Below are 20,556 nucleotides of genomic sequence, written 5' to 3'. Positions count from 1 at the left end.
CCTGTTTCCATGCTTTTCTCTAAGTACAGGTACTTAATGGTGTTGGTAGAACAGGCTTGAGGGGATGAGTGGCCTCCTCCTGTTCCGTGGAGTGCAGAAGATGAGGAGACACAAGAGAAAGGAACAGTGTTAAAGTTTCACGTCCAATTCCTGAGTTGATGGTGACCAATCGTATCTATTCTATATTGTGTGTTCTATTCTATGTGATCTGTGTGCGTGGGTCATTGGTTTGCAACTTCTGCCGATTAAAAGGGAAGGGCAGGCAGAGAGTGCCAGTGGTTAGCAACCCTGGAAGAGAATGAGAGCTGGCTCAGAGAGGGAACACATTCAACATGTTCCATCCAGAGCCCTCACCCATATCACTGCACCACCACCTCCAAAACCCACCCAGGGCCGAGGATAGGTTTATCAGTTCATATAGAAACATAGAAAATAGGTGCAGGAGTAGGCCATTCGGCCCTTCGAGCCTGCACCGCCATTCAATATGATCATGGCTATTCATCCAACTCAGTATCCCATGTCTGCCTTCTCTCCATACCCCCTGATCCCTTTAACCACAAGGGCCACATCTAACTCCCTCTTAAGTATTGTCACAGTCTGCCCTCTCCTCATTCTCATCCACTTCACCTCCCAGTACTTTTCCACCGGTCCCTCCTTCTCCTCACCTGCCTGCCTGCCACTCCCCTCTCATCAGCCCAACTCTCCTCACCTGTTGCACTCAGTTGCCTCTGATCACCAATTAACCCGGTATATAGACTCTCCTCACCATTCACACAGTGCCAGGTTGTTCTCAGCATTCATGCAAGACTCTCCAGCGATTTCCCGACTTCCTGCCTGGCTTCGACTCTCCTTTCGTCTGTCCCTCGCTGGTTTGTTTGCATCGTGTGTTGGATCTCCTGGTGACTGGACTTTCCGCTACCCCGACTACGTCTCCTGCCTGCCCCTCTTCGGAACCCTCGCTCAATCCTGAGCCTCTGTGTGAGTACGGTGTACCCATTCCTGTGTTACTACTCTGTGTTACATTATCGCAATAAAGGTCATTACCAACTATACCTGCCTGATTCTGTGCTGCTATTGGGTCCAAGCTATACCCGTCACAGTACAATCTGGCCAACAATGGACTCAGCGCACACAACGTCTCCGTCAAACTGCTTCGAGAGGATTGAGCACACGCTCCTGCAGCACGAAGCTATGCTCACTGCCTCCAACTCCGAGGTTCGACAGGCTGTGTCAAACCAAGAGCAAGCATTGGTTGCACTAGCCACCCAGGTCCAACAGCTGACGACCACCCTCGCCCAGGCTACACCCCATGCTTCGCCTCCGACAGCACCAGCTCCCGGTCCGCCAGGACCATCACCTGAGCCCCGGGTGGGAACCCCGGAGCGCTACGCTGGAGACCCGGAGGGCTGCAACCCATTCATCACGAACTGTTCCATTCTCTTCGCCCTACACCTTCGCCCAGGAAGTGGCGAGAGTGGCGTTTACCATTAATCACCTGACTGGCAGAGCTCGGCTGTGGGGAACGGCTGAATGGGAGCGACGCACGCCGGTTTGCTCCTCTTTCCAGGCCTTCGCCGCGGAGCTACGCAAGGTGTTCAGTGAGGTTTCGATGGGTCCGGACGCTGCGGGAGGTCTGCTGGGGTTGAGCCAGGGGAACCAGAGCGTCGCTGACTTCACCATCGACTTTCGCACCAGGGCCCGTCAGAGTGATTGGAACGCCCCGGCCCAGTGTGACGCTTTCTTGCTGGGCTTGAATGACTATATCAAGGATGAGTTGGTGTCCCACGACCTTCCTTCTTCTCTGGATGGGCTTATCGAGCTAACGACCCGTCTGGACCGACGCATCCTGGTGAGACGTCGGGAGAGGCGACAGGGACAGGCGGGTCATTACATCTTCAAGTGTCCAGTAAAAGGCCAGACTCACCAGTAGCGGAGGAATTACTGGTGAGTCGAACCTCTGAACTTTCCTCTGCCCGACGCCCTCTTTGTCATGCCCGTCTGCTGTTGTCTGATGGTTCTCACACCCTCGCCACCTTCATAGACTCTGGTTGTGACATTAATGTTATGGACATGGAACTAGCCCACCAGCTAGGCATCAGTTGTGTTCCCCTGCCTAAACCTGTTCCCGCCAACGCCCTCGACGGCCATCTCCTGGGGACTGTTTCTCACCAGACGGTCCCACTGCGCCTGCTCCTGTCTGGTAATCACCATGAGACCATCCAGTTCCACATCCTGCAGTCTCCCCATCTTCCCCTCATCCTGGGTTACCCCTGGCTTCGGCGACACAACCCCAACATCGACTGGAGGACGGGGGTCATCTTGGGTTGGAGCCCTTCCTGCTACCAAGTGTGCCTGAAGCAAGCCTCAGCTCCTCAACCGGCCACCTACTCCAGTTCTGACGGGGGTCCCAGCCGAGTACCATGACTTTGGGGAGGTTTTTAGCAAGTCTAGGGCCACCTCCCTTCCTCCTCATCAGCCCTATGACTGCGCCATAGACCTCCTGCCTGGTTCCGCTCCTCCTAGGGGTCGCCTTTACTCCTTGTCCGCCCCTGAGAGAGGTGCCATGGAGAAATACATAAACGACTCCTTGGCTGCTGGTCTCATCCGTCCCTCTTCGTCTCCTGCTGGGGCTGGGTTCTTCTTCGTGGAGAAGAAGGACAAATCTCTGCGTCCCTGCATAGATTACCGGGGGCTCAACGGCATCACGGTGAAGAATCGCTACCCTCTCCCGCTCATCTCCTCTGCTTTCGAGCTCCTGGAGGGGGACACCATCTTTTCGAAGTTGGATCTACGCAACGCCTACCACTTGGTCCGCATCAAAGAGGGAGATGAGAGGAAGACCGCCTTCAACACTCCCACGGGACATTATGAATACCTGGTGATGCCCTTTGGCCTCACCAACGCCCCGGCTGTCTTCCAGGCTTTGGTCAATGACGTTCTCAGGGACATGTTGAACAAGTACGTGTTCGTCGATCTTGATGACATCCTCATCTTTTCACGGACCAAGGAGGAACACGTACACCACATCCAGGCAGTTCTACATCGGCTCCTGGAGAACTCGCTCTTCGTTAAAACTGAGAAGTGCGAGTTTCACTCCCCGTCAGTCTCCTTCCTAGGATACATCGTTGGCCAAGGGAACATCAAGATGGACCCCGCCAAGGTCTCTGCTGTCACCACCTGGCCTGTTCCTGACTCCCGCAAGCAGCTCCAAAGGTTCCTGGGGTTCGCCAATTCGTGGTGGAGGTGGACGCCTCCGACGTGGAGGTGGGAGCTGTTCTGTCCCAGCGGGCTGCCGGGGACCAGAAGCTCCATCCATGCGCCTTCTTCTCCCGACGCCTGACTCCTGCTGAGAGGAATTATGACATTGGCAACCGAGAACTGTTGGCGGTTAAGTTGGCGTTGGAGGAATGGCGTCACTGGCTGGAGGGAACCGAGCAGCCTTTCTTGGTTTGGACTGACCACAAGAACCTTGAATACCTCCAGTCAGCCAAGAGGCTCAACTCTCGTCAGGCCCGCTGGTCTCTCTTCCTCACCCGCTTCAACTTCTCCCTCTCCTACCGACCTGGGTCCCGCAACGTGAAGCCCGATGCCCTCTCTCGACAGTTCTTGGCGATGGAGGAGCCTGCCTCTGGCCCCAAGACCATCCTCCCGTCCTCGCACAGGGTTGCCTCCCTCACCTGGGAAGTGGAGGAGAAGGTCAAGGCGGCCTTGGAGAACCAGCTGGGACCCAGCGCATGCCCTCCTGATCGCCAGTTTGTGGTTTCTGCCCTGCGGTCCGACGTCCTTCAGTGGGCCCACAGCTCTCGACTCACCTGTCATCCCGGCATTCAGCGGACCAAGGAGATGGTGCTACGGAGGTTCTGGTGGGCATCGCTGGAGGAGGACACTCGGGAGTTTGTCAACGCCTGTCCCGTTTGCAACCAGCACAAGGTCTCACACCAAGCTCCTGCGGGTCATCTGCTTCCACTGCCTGTACCCCATCGACCATGGTCCCACATCTCCCTGGACTTCGTTACCGGCCTGCCCCCATCCAGTGGTCACACCACCATCCTGACCGTGGTCGATAGATTTAGCAAGATGGCTCACTTCGTGCCGCTGCCCACGCTTCCGTCAGCCAAGGAGACTGCCGAGCTCATGTTACTCCACGTCTTCAGGCTCCATGGTCTCCCCGTCGATGTGGTCTCCGACCGGAGACCCCGGTTTGCCTCTGTGTTCTGGAGGGAGTTCTGCACGCTGGTGGGGGGCCACCGTGAGTCTGACGTCCGGATTTCATCCCCAGTCCAACGGCCAAACTGAAAAGAAGAATCAGGAGATGGAGACGGCGCTGCGGTGTATGGTGTCCAAGCATCCCTCCTCCTGGTCCCAGCAGTTGTTGTGGGTGGAGTACGCCCACAACACCCTGACAAGCTCGGCCACTGGGCTCTCCCCTTTCCAGTGTGCCTACGGGTTCCAGCCTCCACTGTTCCCAGCGCTGGAGAAAGAGGTTTCCTGCCCGTCCGTCCAGGCCTTCATTCGTTGCTGCCGCAGGACGTGGACCCAAGCCAGGGCGGCTCTTCCCCGCTCCGTGGACCGTTACGCCACGGCTGCCAACCATCACCGCACCCAGGCCCCCACCTACCTCACGGGCCAGAAGGTGTGGCTGTCGACCCGGGACCTTCCCTTGAGGATGGAGTCCAAGAAGTTGGCACCCAAGTTCATCGGTCCCTTTGAGATCCAGAAGGTCATCAACCCAGCGGCTGTGAGGCTGAAGCTGCCTCGTTCCATGCGGGTCCATCCTACGTTCCACGTGTCCAGAGTAAAGCCAGTTCGGGAGAGCTCCCTGGTCCCCGCAGTCCCTCCTCCTCCACCTCCTCGTCTCATCGACGGAGGCCCCGCCTTTACGGTGCACTGCCTCCTGCGCTCCCGCCGTCGCGGGAGGGGTCTCCAATACCTGGTCGATTGGGAGGGTTACGGTCCAGAGATGTCCTGGGTTCCTGCTCGACACATCCTGGACGCCTCCCTCATCAGGGAGTTTCACCGGCGTCATCCCGACCAGCCGTCCAAGTCCACCACTCCTAGAGGGGTCACCGCCCCTGAGACTCTGTCCCCTCTTCCGTCTGAGGCGCCCAATGATGACGAGACGGAGCTTTCCTCTGATGCCATGGAGGAGGATGCGGACATGGATGTCTCGGACGAATATTAGCCTTCCTCCGGTCCCCCTCCTCCCACCCAACTCTGCGTGGGATTGGGTTTATTTTCTTTATTGTGTTTTTTTTGTGTTTTTGGGACGTCAGGAGCCGTCCCTTGAGGGGGGGGTTCTGTCACAGTCTGCCCTCTCCTCATTCTCATCCACTTCACCTCCCAGTACTTTTCCACCGGTCCCTCCTTCTCCTCACCTGCCTGCCTGCCACTCCCCTCTCATCAGCCCAACTCTCCTCACCTGTTGCACTCAGTTGCCTCTGATCACCAATTAACCCGGTATATAGACTCTCCTCACCGTTCACACAGTGCCAGATTGTTCTCAGCATTCATGCAAGACTCTCCAGCGACTTCTCAACTTCCTGCCTGGCTTCGACTCTCCTTTCGTCTGTCCCTCGTTGGTTTGTTTGCATCGTGTGTTGGATCTCCTGGTGACCGGACTTTCCGCTACTCCGACTACGTCTCCTGCCTGCCCCTCTTCAGAACCCTCGCTCAATCCTGAGCCTCTGTGTGAGTATGGTGTACCCATTCCTGTGTTACTACTCTGTGTTACAGTTTCGTAATAAAGTTCATTACCAACTATACCTGCCTGATTCTGTGCAGCTATTGGGTCCAAGCTATATCCGTTACAAGTATAGCCAATGAACTGGCCTCAACTACCTTCTGTGGCAGAGAATTCCACAGATTCACCACTGTGTAAAAAATGATTTTCTCATCTCGGTCCTAAAAGACTTCCCTCTTATCCTTAAACTGTGACCCCTTCAAGTTCAAGTTCAAGTGAGTTTATTATCATGTGTCCCTGTATAGGACAATGAAATTCTTGCTTTGCTTAAGCACACAGAAAATAGTAGGCATTTACTACAAAACAGATAAATGTGTCCATATACCATGATATAAATATATACACACATGAATAAATAAACTGGTAGTGCAAATAACAGAAAGTGGTTGCTAATAATCAGAATTTTGTCCGAGCCAGGTTTAATAGCCTGATGGCTGAGGGGAAGTAGCTATTCCTGAACCTGGTTGTTGCAGTCTTCAGGCTCCTGTACCTTCTACCTGAAGGTAGCAGGGAGATGAGTGTGTGGCCAGGATGGTGTGGGTCTTTGATGATACTGCCAGCCTTTTTGAGGCAGCGACTGCGATAAATCCCCTCGGTGGAAGGAAGGTCAGAGCCGATGATGGACTGGGCAGTGTTTACTACTTTTTGTAGTCTTTTCCTCTCCAGGGCGCTCAAATTGCCGAACCAAGCCACGATGCAACCGGTCAGCATGCTCTCGACTGTGCACCTGTAGAAGTTAGAGAGAGTCTTCCTTGACAACCGACTCTCCGTAATCTTCTCAGGAAGTAGGGGCGCTGATGAGCTTTTTTGATAATTGCGTTAGTGTTCTCGGACCAGGAAAGATCTTCAGAGATGTGCACGCCCAGGAATTTGAAGTTCTTGACCCTTTCAACCATCGACCCGTTGATATAAATGGGGCTGTGGGTCCCCCTCCTACTCCTTCCAAAGTCCACAATCAGTTCCTTGGTTTTGCTGGTGTTGAGGGCCAGGTTATTGCGCTGGCACCATATGGACAGTTGCTCGATCTCTCTTCTGTACTCTGACTCATCCCCATCAGTGATACGCCCCACAATAGTGGTGTCGTCAGCGAACTTGATGATGGAATTCGCATTGTGGTTCGCTACGCAGTCATGGGTATAGAGTGAGTACAGCAGGGGGCTGAGCACGCAGCCTTGAGGTGCTCCCGTGCTGATTGTTATTGAGGCTGACACATTTCCACCAATACGAACAGACTGTGGTCTGTGGACGAGGAAGTCGAGGATCCAGTTGCAGAGGGATGCGCAGAGGCCCAGTTCTGCGAGTTTGGTAACCAGTTTGGAGGGGATGATTGTGTTAAATGCCGAGCTGTAATCAATGAATAACAGCCTGACATATGAGTTTTTGTTGTCCAAGTGGTCCAGTGCTCTCAAAGCACTTCATCACCACCGGTGTTAGTGCCACTGGTCGATAGTCATTGAGGCATGTCACCTTACTCTTCTTAGGCACCGGTTCTGGACATCCCCAACATCGGGAATAATCTTCCTGCATCTAGCCTGTCCAACCCATTAAGAATTTTGTACGTTTCTATAAGATTTCCCCCCCCCCCCCCTCAATCTTCTAAATTCTAGCGTGTACAAGCCGAGTCTATCCAGTCTTTCTTCATATGACAGTCCTGCCATCCCAGGAATCAGTCTGGTGAACCTTCTCTGTACTCCCTCTATGGCAATATGCCTTCTTTCCCACACTATCTACTTGTTTTCCACTTTCTGGGAGTTGTGGACTTGGACCATCAGGACCCTGTGTAAAGGGCCATGCTATTAATTGAATATTTTCCCCTTACATTTCACCTCTCAAAGTGCAACACTTCACACTTGTTCGGATTGAAGTCCATCTGCCATTTTCCGCCCACGTGAACAACATTCTTCGGTTTGTATTACGGACTCGTCATCTGGTATTACTAATAATTTATGGTAGTATTGATCATTCTATGTTTATTTGTGTAGTTGGGTTTAATATGCCTGTAAACCTACAGCTGGTAGGAATCTCATTGTCCTCTACCTGGTACATATGACAATTAAACATTCCTGGCTTTCTTAACTTAAGAGTCTTTCTCCCAGGGTTGGAGAATCAAAAACCAGAGGAAATAGGTTTAACTTGCGAGGGGAAAGATTTAGTAGGCGTTTGAAAGGGGCAACTTTTTCACACATGGGGTGGTGGGTATCTGGAACAAGCTAGCAGTGGAGATAGTTCAGGCAGATACTATACCAGCATTTAAAACAAGTGTCTTGAGGTACATCGATAGGAAAGGTTTGGTCGGACTTGGGCAAAGGTAGGCAAATGGGTGTAGCCTAGTTGGGGTTTCATGGACATCGTGGGCGAGTTGGGCCGAAGGGCCTGCTTGTGTATTGTATGACTATATCTTGATGAATGTTGACGCGACTCTTTTGGTATTGCATGTGACATCAGCGGCCTATGAATACAAATTACAAATTGGAAAAGCCATGAAAGAATCTGTTATAAATAAACAATAACAAAGTCAGGGGAAAACTATTTAATGAATTTTGCCCCAAGCTAACGTACAGCAGGAAATAGGCAACATCCTACTTCGGAGTCCAAGCAATGCAGAGCTCATTGGAGATAAAGTCAAGAGTGCTTAATTGTCATATGTACTGGAAACAGAAGTGAAATTATTTTGCTGCAACTTAATAGGCTCGTAAACACAATGACACACAGGTAGATATATAATAATTAATAATACAATAAATTAATAACAGTAATAATAGGTAATCATAATAGTGCAAAACTGAAGTCTGTAGTACAACCATAGACACAGTCCATACAAGATCACAGTCGCTGAGGTTAGTGTTGTGCAGTGTTCAAGAGCCTGATGGTTGCTGGGAAGAAGCCGTTCTTGAACCTGGAGGTCACGGTTTTCAGGCTCCTGTACCTTCTTCCCATTGGTGGCAGTGAGATGAGAGCGTGGCCAGGGTGGTGTGGGTCTGTGATGATGCTGGCTGCCTTTTTGTGGCAGCGCCTCCTGTAGATCCCTTCGATGGTGGGGAGGTCAGTACTTGTGATGGACCAGGCAGTGTCCACCACTCTCTGTAGTCTCCTTCATTCCTGGGCGTTCAAGTTACTGAACCAGGCCGTGAATCAACAAGTCAGTAAAGTGGATCGAACACAGAAACAACATCAAAGTCTGACAGGAAATGTTACAGGAAGTGAAAGACAGGCAGTGGTTAAACTGCAAAAGACAAGATAGTAACATATATCTATCTATCTTCTATTAATATATAAAAGTCTGTGGCTGCCGCCTGCCGTCCGGCTGCCTTTCTGCCTTTTGATTCGTTCCATCGTGTGATGTCACAATGCCCAATACTCGCAGATGTCCAATCGGAATGGATCCATTTACATGGACGGCTGCCGGCCGCCTTTCTTCCTTTGATTCCCTGCAACTCCTTCTTCCTCCCCCCCAATATTTCAAAAATAAACTGGCTTCTCACCCATAGAAGCAGCCCCAGCCCCTGGTGAACATTCCATCGTGTGATGTCACAATGCCCGATGCTCACAGATGTCCAATCGGAATGGATCATTTACATATGCCTTTGCAGGAGCCCCAGCCCATGGTGAACGTTCCATCGTGTGATGTCACAATGCCCAATGCTCAAAGACATTGTTGCCATAGAGAGAGTACAGAGAAGGTTCACCAGACTGATTCCTGTTGGGGAAGTGCAGAACAAGGGGTCACAGTTTAAAGATAAGGGGGAAATCCTTTAGGACAGAGATGAGAAAAACATTTTCACACAGAGTGGTGAATCTCTGGAATTCTCTGCCACAGAAGGTAGTTGAGGCCAGTTCATTGGCTATATTTAAGAGGGAGTTAGATGTGGCCCTTGTGGCTAAAGGGATCAGGGGGTATGGAGAGAAGGCAGGTACAGGATACGGAGTTGGATGATCAGCCACGATCATATTGAATGGTGGTGCAGGCTCGAAGGGCCGAATGGCCTACTCCTGCACTTAATTTCTATGGTTCTATGTTTCCCTCTCGTCACCTCTCCCTCTCCCACCCATCCCTCTCTCCCCCCACCCCCCTTCCCTCTCTACGCCACCCCCTTCCCTCTCTCCACCCGCCCCCTTCCTCCTACCCCTCTGTCCCTCTTCCATCACTCCCCCTACCCCTCTCCTCCTCCCTCCCCACTCTTCCACCTCTCCCCCTTCCCCCTCCACTCTCTCTCCCCACTCTTTCCCCTCTCTCCCCCCACCCCTCTCCCCCTCCCTCCCTCCTCCCCTACCTCCCCATCCTCCCCCACATCTCTCTCCCCATCCCCCTCTCTCACCCCCTACCCCGCTCTCCTTTCCCTCCCAAATCTGTCCCGTTTCCTCCTCCTCCTCTCCCCTCTTCTCACCCCCCCTCCCCCCACCTGTGTGTTTGGGCGGTGGTTAATGTGAGTTTGATGCCGCCGCCCCCCCCCCCCCCCCCGCAAACGCCGTTGGGGATACAGACCCAACGGGTCTGCACTTGGTCTAGTTAATATATAAAAGTCTGTGGCTGCCGCCTGTCGTCTGGCTGCCTTTCTGCCTTTTGATTCGTTCCATCGTGTGATGTCACAATGCCCAATACTCGCAGATGTCCAATCGGAATGGATCCATTTGCATGGTCGGCTGCCGGCTGCCTTTCTTCCTTTGATTCCCTGCAACTCCGAAACCAGACGCAGAATTGCCGACATCTTTTCCATTTCGGTAGAGATTTCACTTTTCTTTCTAAGTATCCGCTACTCATTACATTTCGTCGTGTTTAAGTACACTTTTTTAATCAAATCCTTCTTCCCCCCCCCCCCCCCCCCCCAATATTTCAAAAATAAACTGGCTTCTCACCCATAGAAGCAGCCCCAGCCCCAGCGCCTGGTGAACGTTCCATTGTGTGATGTCACAATGCCCAATATTCACAGATGTCCAAGACATTGTTGCCATAGAGGGAGTACAGACAAGGTTCACCAGACTGATTCCTGGGATGTCAGGACTTTCATATGACGAAAGACTGGATAGACTCGGCTTGTACATGCTAGAATTTAGAAGATTGAGGGCGGATCTTATAGAGACGTACAAAATTCTTAAGTGGTTGGACAGGCTAGATGCAGGAAGATTGTTCCGGATGTTGGGGAAGGCCAGAACAAGGGGTCACAGTTTAAGGATAAGGGGTAAATCTTTTAGGACCGAGATGAGAAAAACATTTTCCACACAGAGAGTGGTGAATCTCTGGAATTCTCTGCCACAGAAGGTAGTTGAGGCCAGTTCATTGGCTATATTTAAGAGGGAGTTAGATGTGGCCCTTGTGGCTAAAGGGATCAGGGGGTATGGAGAGAAGGCAGGTACAGGGTACTGAGTTGGATGATCAGCCATGATCATATTGAATGGTGGTGCAGGCTCGAAGGGCCGAATGGCCTACTCCTGCACTTAATTTCTATGTTTCTATGTTTCCCTCTCGTCACCCCTCTCCCTCTCCCACCCATCCCTCTCTCCCCCACCCCCCTTCCCTCTCTACCACCACCCCCTTCCCCCTACCCCTCTGTCCCTCTACCACCACTCCCCCTACCCCTCCCTCCCCACTCTTCCACTTCTATCCCCTTACCCCACCCCCCTCCCTCCCCCACCTCTCTCTCTTCCTCTCTCCCCCACCCCTTCCCCTACCCCTCTGTCCCTCTTCCACCACTCCCCCGTCCCTCTTCCACCACTCCCGCTACCCCTCTACTGCTCCCTCCCTCCCCACTCTCCCCCTTCTCTCCTCCCCCTCTCCCTCTCCCATCCCTCTCTATCCCACCCCCTTCCCTCTCTCCCCCCCGCCCGCTTCCTCCTATCCCTCTGTCCCTCTTCCATCACTCCCCCTACCCCTGTCCTCCTCCCTCCCCACTCTTCCACTTCTCTCCCCCTTCCCCTCCACTCTCCCTCCCCACTCTTTCCCCTCTCTCCCCCCACCCCTCTCCCCCTCCCTCCCTCCTCCCCATCCCCCCGCCCTCACATCTCTCTCCCCATCTCTCACCCCCTACCCCGCTCTCCTTTCCCTCCCAAATCTACCCCGTCTCCTCCTCCTCCTCTCCCCTCCCTCCCCTCTTCTCACCCCCCCCCCCCCCCCCCCAACGGGTCTGCACTTGGTCTAGTAAAAACATAAAATGGGATTTCTTGTCATGTACCACCAATAGTAAATCTCCTGCTGTGACAACATCTCCTCGCTTATGTGGTCTGCACTTTGCCTGGTCCTTCATTCATCTCTGGAAAACCTAGATAACAGGGACGGACACCTGCATCAGACTCCCATTTATTGACTATAGTTCTGCCATCTTAACATTAGTTTAGTTCAGAAATACAACATGGAAACAGATCCTGGGTCCCATCGAGGCCACGCCTACCATCAATCACCTGTTCACACTAGTTCGATGTTATCCCACTTTCTCATCCAATCCCTACACACTAGGGGCAATATACAGAGGGCCAATTAATCTACAAACCCGCACATCTTTGGAATGTGGGAGGAAACCGGAGCACCCAGAGGAAACCCACGCGGTCACGGGGAGAACGTGCAAACTCCACACGCACAGACACCACCCGATGTCAGGATTGACCTCTGGTCGCTCTTGAACTCTCTCTCATGCTTGGTTGGTGGGGGCGCTGCGAGGCGGCTGCCCTGCCAGCAGCATGTTAGTCATTTTTTATTTTTTTTTAGTGTGTCCAAATGTGTGTTTTAATGTCTCTCGGTGTGTCTAGTGTGGGGGGTGGTGAGGGGGAGGGTAAGGGGGGAACCGCTTTCGGTCACCTCCTCCACGGAGAGGAGCTTCAGCAGTGGGCGTAGCGTGGACTTTTCATCGTGGAGCGGGCGAGCCCTCGCTGAGGGCCACCAGAAGGGAGTGCTCCGATCGCAATTTGCGGAGCTTCCAGCTGGCGTGGCTTCCGGAGCCTGGGATCCCTCGTTGGGGACCCTGGAGGAGAATAGCTCCGACCGCCGGCCCACAGCCTACACCATCTTGAAGCCATGGTCTCCGGCAGGGAGGCACCGATTCGGGACTTGCCTTGCCTCGCCTGTACATCTGGCCGCCCGCAGCGGCGACTGCGGAGGTTTGTGGTCCTGACCACGGGAGAAAATGGAGGAGGACTGACTGAACTTTGTGCCTTCTACCACAGTGATGAATGCTGTGGTGGATGTTTGTGTTAAATTTTTTATGTGTATTGTGTGCTCTTTTTTATTGTACCGCTGCTGGCAAGTTCATTTCACTGCACTTCCTTGTGTATGTGACAAATAAATCTGACTATTGACTATTGGTCTCTGGTGCTATGAGGCAGTGGCTCTACCTGCAACGTCACTGTGCCGCCCTGTTGTAGTTGAACCAGGTTCTAGACTCCTGGAGCTAGGAGTCAGAACCCCTCCCACCCCCACCCGCCACTGGATCTTTGACTACCTGACCTACAGACCACGATCAGTGAGGATAGTCCACAATACTCTCTACACAAGGATGCGTTTTCTGCCCCAAACTATACTCCCTATATCCTCATGACTGTGTGGAAAGCGGTGCATACGAGACTTTTAGAAAGCACACAGGGAATGGAGGGATATTGATCTATTTCCCTGTGTTCTACCATTCCATCTAAACCTTCTGATGAGCTGAGTTTCCTCTGTTCCTTGCTTTGTTTCCACACTGACCACCTGCATCAAAGACTTGTCCCACCCCGGTCATTTGTTCTTCTCCCCGCTCGCGTCCGGCAGAAGGTACAGAAGCTTGAAAATGCGCACCACCAGACTCAGGAACAGGTTCTTAATAGCCTCTGTTATCAAGCTTCTGAACAGTCTTTCCATAAACTAGGGTGCTGTCCGATTCACCGCGACCCCATTGCGGACATTGGATATTGTCTCCGGAACTGATGCGCTACAATGCTGAGAACTATATTCTGCACTCTGTATATTCCCCTTTGCTCTCTACCTATTGTACTTGAGTTTGACTTGATTGTATTTATGTATAGTTATATATGATCTGTTTGTAAAACAAAGCTTTTCACTGTACCTTGGTACACGTGACAGTAATAAACCTAAACCTTTCCTCTGGCAGCTTGTTCCATATACCCATGGTCTCTGTGTGAAGATAGGGTAGACAGAACATTAAATCTTTCCCCTCTCATCATAAGCCTGTGCCCTCCAGCTTTAGATATCGCTCCCCTGGGCAAAAGGCTGTGACCTTCCATCTTATCTATGCCTCTCATGATTTTCGAAACCTCTACTGTTGTTTATGTTCATAGTTGTTGCGTTGAATGTGCCAGCAAGTAAGAATTTCATTGTTCCAGTTTATATCCGGTGCATATGACAAATAAAATCTCTTGACTCTGGACTCTATATAAGATCACCATTCAGTCTCCTTCATTCCAGGAAAACCAGTCCCATCCCATCCAGTCCTTCTAACTCAGGCCCTCCAGTCCCAGCAATATCCTTCTGCCTAATCACGTGCTTAATAACAATGACAGTCAAGGAGGGATGCAGCATTGCAAACAGGCCCTTCGGCCCAATGGGTCCACGCTAACTGGATGTTTCTAGTTGTGGGAGAGTCTAGGACCAGAGTGCACTGCCTCAGAAGGAAAGGACCTACCTTTAGAATGGAGATGAGGAGGAATTTCTTTAGCCAGAGAGCGGTGAATCTGTGGAATTCATTGCCACACACGGTCATGGAGGCCGTCTTTAGTTTGGTTTAGAGATACAGTGCAGAAACAGGCTCTTCGGCCTACCTAGTCCCGGCCGAGCAGCGATCACCCCGTACACTAGCACTATCCTACACACTAGGGACAATTTACAATTTTACTGAAGCCAATTACCCTACAAACCTGTACGTCTTTGGAGTGTGGAAAGAAACCAGAGCACCCGGAGAAAACCCACACAGTCGCTGGGAGAACGTACAAACTCCGTACAGGCAGCACCTGTGGTCAGAATCGAACCCGGGTCTTTGGTTAGTTGCCAGCTGTAAGGTAGCAACTCTACTGCTGCGCCACTGTGCCACCGTGCCTTCATTTGGGTGTTTTTTAAGTTGTGATTGATAGGTTTCTGATTAGTACGGGCATCAAATTTTACGAGAAGGCAGGAGAATGGAGTTGAGAGAGAAAAATAGATCAGCCATGATTGAATGGCAGAGCAAACTCGATGGGCCGAATGTCCTGATTCTGCCCCTACGTCTTTAGAGTGTTATGGGCTGGTGGCCTCCTGGTTGAGACTCTCAGCATGGTGTTACCTCTCTGCCAGTGCTGTGCTGGCTGCTGGCTGCTGGCTCGTGGTGCGGAGTCCGATGTCGAGGTGAGTCAGTACATGCAGCAATAAAAACCCACTCATCGTGAGAATGTTTTGTGGCATCTTTCACATTGACAACCCCCCCTCACAAAAAGATGGCCAAACAAACAAGAACTTTTACCCCAACACGACTGTAAGAGTGGAGGCAGATCATTCTTCAAATCCTTCAAGGCAGTGGAGGCCAATTCACTGGATGTTTTCAAGAGATAGTTAATAATAATAATAATAATAATAATAATATCTTTTATTGTCATTGCACATAAGCGCAACGAGATTTTGTATGCAGCTTCCATCTGATGTCATAACATAAATAACTAATAAAATTTAGATTTAGATTTAGATACCCCACTAATAAAATTTAGATTTAGATACCCCGCTATTTAGATATAGCTCTTAGGGTTAACAAAATCACGGAATATGGGGAGAAAGCAGGAACGCGGTACTGATTTTGAATGGCGGTGCTGGCTTGAAGGGCCGAATGGCCTCCTCCTGCACCTATTTTCTGTGTTTCTATGTTTCATGATTTAGGGAGTCACAGAGTTGTACAGCATGGAAACAGGCTCTTCAATCTTCCTTATCCATGTCGGCCAAGTTGACATAGTGGGCAAGTCCCATTTGTATGCATTTGACCCATATCCCTCTAAACCCTTCCTATCCATATGTCTGTCTAAGTCATTTAAACCTTACTATCGTATCTGCCTCCATCACCACTCCGGCAGCACGTTGCAGGCACCCATCACCCTCTGTGTAAAAAATCTGCCCCGCACATCCTGGAGATACAAGGACGTGCAGATGCTTGTTTCTCCTAATGTTATGAATCTCTGACATTCCAGAGAAAACAACTCAAGTCTGTCCAACTTCTGGCTTCACATTTCATCTCTCCTCTTCTCTCCTTGTCTAACACCCTTTTTGTCCCCTTTTATCTCCTTTTCACCTCCAGCCTCTGTCACTTACTCCACCCATCTGCCAATCACCCCCTCACCTGTATCCACCTATCACTCGCCAGGCTTTGTCTCGCCTCCACCTCTCTTTCCCAGCTTTCTAGCTCCTACTCCATCAGTCTGAAGAAGGGTCCCGACCCGAAACATTGTCTGTCCGTTCCCTCCGCAGATGCTGCCTGACCTGCTGAGTTCCTCCATCACTTTGTGCTTGACGCTGGCACGGGCATGTTGGGCCGAATGGCCTGTTTCGGTGCTGTGCGAGTCTTTGAGCCCAAGTAAAGATTCTGGAGTAGACCCACTGTGACCTCGTAATTCCCACAGTTCCAACATTAGTCTATTAATACCTCTGACTAATTGAACGTTTCCATTCACTCTGTTTACAATTATTCCTATCTTTATGCCATTGACATATTCCTCCGTCCAGTCATTTGAGTTGCTTCTAAACAACAAATAACTGAGGTCCTGCGCTGGGTCCCTGGGGCGGTGCCAGTCTCGGCTCTCAACATGCCACTACCTGCACATTATCTCGCCTCACTGACATCCGCTGCCTCTCGCCCAGACCAGTCATTTTCCTTCAAATACCCTGCCTTCAGAGTCAGCCAAAAGCCTCTAATGAGGCTCTTAATCAAAAGCCAGCATTAGATAAAGAAAGCCGTTCTTTTCTCGTGACCCAGCCAGGAATTAAAAGCAACCGGCCAAACAGATAGAACACGGAACAGTCCAGCACAGGAACAGGCCCTTCGGCCCGCAATGTCCGTGCCAAACATAATGCCAAGATAAACCAATCTCCTCTGCCTGCAGGCGATCAATATCCCTTCATTCCCTGTACATCCACGTGCCGATCTAAAACTCTCTTAAACAGCACTGTCATATCTGCCTCCACCACCACCTCTGGCAGCAAGTTCCAGGTGTAAAAAACTTGCTCCACACATCTCCTTTAAACCTTGCTCCTCTCACCTTAAAGTTATGTCCTCTAGTATTTGGCATTTCCACCCTCGGAGAAAGTGGAGGAAGATAGTTCTATCTCTTTAGTTTGAGGGATTTTTCACTCCCTCAACCGAGAGGCCATTAGGAGGTCGAGCAATGGGCTGATGAGGGTTCCTGGTGAGGGAGAGAGTGGGGTGAGGGGAGTGGGGGGGGGGTTATGTAAGAGGGGGCAGGAGTGACGCTGGGAATCACGGTGGGTGGAGGGAGATGTGAGGTAGCGTTGATGAACATGCAGGAGCTGAGTGGGGAGGGGGGCAGGTTCAGAGGCTGTGGGACCTCACTCTACTCCTGGCCGTTTGACGAATTCACGACTTTAATTTCAGTCCAGCTGCCAGGATTGCCTAGCTGTGAGTATATAATCACAGGAATCGAACCGCAGCGGTTGGACAAAGGAGCCGTTTGTTTGGTGAGAGCATCAGATTTATGGTGACCAGGGTGGGGCTCCCGTCTGGCAGCCTGTCTCGGAACTGCCAGCTCCAAGCCTCCCACACCCACGCAGGGCCAAAGGCACTGACGCAGGGGTCATTCCAGACCCCAAGTCCACGGCATCCGGTCAAACCTCCCCGAAATAACACTCAGTGGTGGGATTGTGTGTGGAATTAGTGTGTGCACTTCCAGAGCTGCAGGGGGCACCGTGTGTGGACGCCAGTGTGTGCACCACCAATGCTACAGGAGGTGCTCTATGTGTATGTCAGGCGTACACCTCCAGTGGTACATAGAGTGCTGTGTGTATGTCAGGCGTACACCTCCAGTGGTACATAGAGTGCTGTGTGTATGTCAGGCGTACACCTCCAGTGGTACATAGAGTGCTGTGTGTATGTCAGGCGTACACCTCCAGTGGTACATAGAGTGCTGTGTGTATGTCAGGCGTACACCTCCAGTGGTACATAGAGTGCTGTGTGTATGTCAGGCGTACACCTCCAGAGATACAGGGGCATAATGTGTGGATGTCAGGCATACAACTCCAGTGGTACAGGGGGTGCTTTGTGAGGATGTCAGGCGTACACCTCCAGTGGTACATGGAGTGCTGTGTGTATGTCAAGCGTACACCTCCAGAGATACAGGGGCATAATGTGTGGATGTCAGGCATACAACTCCAGTGGTACAGGGGGTGCTTTGTGAGGATGTCAGGCGTACACCTCCAGTGGTACATGGAGTGCTGTGTGTATGTCAAGCGTACACCTCCAGAGATACAGGGGGCATAATGTGTGGATGTCAGGCATACAACTCCAGTGGTACAGGGGTGCTTTGTGTGGATGTCAGGCATACAACTCCAGTGGTACAGGGGGTGCTTTGTGAGGATGTTAGGCTGGCTCCTCTGGTGCTACGGGGGGTGCTTTGTGAGGATGTCAGGCTGACTCCTCTGGTGCTACGAGGGGCACTATGTGTGGATGTCAGATGGACAGTCCCATGCGGGCCTATTGCAGGCAATGACCCCATCAGTTCTACACAGGAAGATCCCAGAAACAACAGAGACCTGGGACGTCTCTTGCAATTTACAAGGAGATTCACAAAATCGCGCCATCAAATCTCCCGTCATCCCAGAGCACTAACCAAAGTCTCTATAATCTTTGGCACTAACTGCCATGAAACAAGACAAAACAACATCATCAACTCGCTAAATTTCATTAAACTTTGCTCCCAATATTCCCTTTACCCAAGGACGCTAAGGGAATGGAATAGGTTACCACCCAACACATGTGCTGCTCCCGATGTTAAGTCATTTAAAAAGGGGTTCAAGCAACTAGATCTCAACTTGGTCAAAAAGGCCCACTTCAAAATGTAATCAGTACTCTACTCCCATCGACCTGTGCGAGATAACCACTTATGGGGTGTATGCTCAGTAATCAACCAGAACCACAACTAGTGGGTACACAAAAATGCTGGAGAAACTCAGCGGGTGCAGCAGCATCTATGGAGCGAAGGAAATACCTATTTCCTTCGCTCCATAGATGCTGCTGCACCCGCTGAGTTTCTCCAGCATTTTTGTGTACCTTCGATTTTCCAGCATCTGCAGTTCCTTCTTAAACACCAGAACTAGTGGCGTTGGCTGGTGATGAACATTCCCCAGGTCACAGGATGGACTGGTTCCTGGGCCTTTACACCCACTCAGAGAGAAACCATGCCTCAGCTCAACACCTCAGTGGGAGGGTAGGGGCCGAGGGAGGTGGGGAGGGGAACATAGAGCCTGCTGTGGTGACCTGCTGTGGGTGATGTGCCAAGCCCAGCCCAGACCAGCTGCACCATGTGACCTGCTCCCACTCTAATCTTCCATTGTTAGGTTCTGCAGACTGCTTGAAATGACTGAACAATTGGAACTGCTGGTGTAAACCAGCACTGAATGTAAATCCCCATAAAAAAATTAATCCCTGGGATTAATGCTGCAGCACTGTAGGCCTTGTTAAGCAGTCAGTATAATTCTGTCATGTGTGACGCTCCTGCCCCACTCTCTGCTCCTCGATGTTACCTAGATGGGAAGTCACCTCAACCACTTAGAACAGAGGAGACGACAGAGAGTGCTGGACACTGCCCGGTCCTTCACGGGTCCTGACCTCCCCACCATCGAAGGGATCTACAGGAGATGCTGCCACAAAATGGCAGCCAGCATCATCAAAGACCCACACCACCCTGGCCACGCTCTCATCTCTCTGCCACCATCAGGAAGAAGGTACAGGAGCCTGAAAAGCGTGACCTCCAGGTTCAAGAACAGCTTCATCCCAGCAACCATCAGGCTCTTGAACACTGCACAACACTAACCTCAGCAACTGTGATCTACTGTGGACTGTGTCTTGGTTGCACTACGGACTTCGATTTTGCAATATCATAGTTACCTAGTATTACGGTTATTAATTTACTGTGCTATTTATTATATATTTATCTGTGTGTTATCGTGTTTACAAATCTGTTAAGCCGCACTAATGAGACTTTCATTTTCTGTTGCTGGTACAGATGACAACTAAACACTCTGAACATGACCAGTGGACACCCTTCCGTATTAAGAGCTTGCGGCCTTCTACCCTGGGTGATTAAGTGTTGGTCGTGACACTTGTTAAACACTGCCAGTGACTCTTCATCCACCACCCAATGGATGAAGAATATCTTCCCAGAGCCTCACAAAATGACTACCCCCTTCCCCTAAATCTATGTCCTCTAGTTTTATGTACCTCTGATATGGGAGGTCAACCCTATCTATACTCATCTTAATGTCGTACAGCTCAATCCTGGCCCCTCTTTACCAGAGATCATAGAGCGGAGCTCTTTACCGCCTGTTCCAGGGAAATCAGTCCTATCCTCCCTACTCTCTCGTCATAACTGAGCCATTCCATCCCAGGCAACATCCTGGTCAATCTCCCCACACCCTCTCCAACACTATCACATCCGTCCTGTAGTGTGGTGATCACAATTCCACTCCGGGCTGTGGGTGACCAAAGTTTTATAAGGTTGCACCTCTTCCAAGTAAGAGTCTTCACAAAGATCTGCATTCCACCACGGAGTCTCAAGACGAGATGCAGGTACAAGAACTGCCTCCTCCCCTCGGTACAACAACTGCCTCCCTATCCTCGATACAAGAACTGTTCCAGAGCCGCTGTCTGAAA

The 20,556-nt window shown here is 51.3% G+C and overlaps 1 long non-coding RNA gene across 1 annotated transcript in view; it reads right to left on the bottom strand.

Moving 5' to 3' along the window:
- LOC116983269 overlaps positions 1-20,556 on the bottom strand; it is a 98,678-nt gene that overhangs the window by 52,798 nt on the left and 25,324 nt on the right. Inside the window, exon 2 of the long non-coding RNA XR_004414662.1 lies at positions 11,908-11,994. This is a non-coding gene — a long non-coding RNA (uncharacterized LOC116983269). The remainder of the gene's footprint in view (positions 1-11,907; positions 11,995-20,556) is intronic.

The sequence above is a fragment of the Amblyraja radiata genome, chromosome 18 (assembly GCF_010909765.2).
Source record: "Amblyraja radiata isolate CabotCenter1 chromosome 18, sAmbRad1.1.pri, whole genome shotgun sequence".
Lineage (NCBI taxonomy): Eukaryota > Metazoa > Chordata > Chondrichthyes > Rajiformes > Rajidae > Amblyraja > Amblyraja radiata.
Note: the sequence above shows the minus strand (reverse complement) of the source record. Positions and strands in the feature narration are given on the sequence as shown.